General features: G+C 42.8%; 1 pseudogene; it reads right to left on the bottom strand.

Moving 5' to 3' along the window:
- Positions 1–460: 460 nt before the first annotated feature.
- Positions 461–563, bottom strand: LOC121474343 (annotated as a pseudogene).
- Between the last annotated feature and the right edge of the window lie 240 nt (positions 564–803).

Below are 803 nucleotides of genomic sequence, written 5' to 3'. Positions count from 1 at the left end.
TAGGATTTATTGGTGGGCGTGAATAAGGAGGAGCAGTGTAGGAGCTCTCAGGAGTGCAGGGCTTAGCATTTGTCCAAAGGGCCCACAATTAGGGATGTATTTGACCCCATAGCCATCCAGGATAAACTACTTTTTCAGGTGCCATGTTTTAAAATTCATCCGTATTAAACTTGGTAAAGCCCCACTTCTTGGAGATGTGGGTCATTTGGCCACCAGGGAACTTGAACTTGGCCTTGTGAAGGGCTTAAATCACATGCTTCTTGTTCTGTAGCTGGTGCAGATGGACATGATGACTTGGCCAGTGTGGACCATGGCCACTGTGCCCTGAAGTTTCCAAAGGCACCTTGAATACCAGGAAATCCTGACCACTCCTTCCTGCTCTCACCCCAAGGCTGTTATGAGTTTTTCTGGAGCCTAGACTGGGGACATCATGAGGTCCGACATGCGTGTCCACTGGAAATTATGGTCCCAAGGTACCTTAGGACAACCTATCTGAGCAACAGGCTGCATACACTACTGAGGAGGCCACTGTGCGCAGTCACTGCACACCATCATTTTCTCAACTAGGTTTTTGATGAGGAGAAGTTTTTAATTTTTATAAAACCTAAATTATGATTCTTTCTTTGATGGTGATTATTTTCTACCTCCTGCCTAAGAAACTTTCGCTCATTTGCAAATCATGAAGATATTCTCCTATGTTTTATTCTAGAAGCCTTATAGTTTTAGCTTTTATGTTTAGATCTATCATTCATCTCAAATTAAATTTTGTGTATTTTGTGAGACAGGGATCAGTGTTCATGTTT

This window comes from Vulpes lagopus, chromosome 12 (genome assembly GCF_018345385.1).
Source record: "Vulpes lagopus strain Blue_001 chromosome 12, ASM1834538v1, whole genome shotgun sequence".
In the NCBI taxonomy this organism is placed as follows: domain Eukaryota; kingdom Metazoa; phylum Chordata; class Mammalia; order Carnivora; family Canidae; genus Vulpes; species Vulpes lagopus.
Note: the sequence above shows the minus strand (reverse complement) of the source record. Positions and strands in the feature narration are given on the sequence as shown.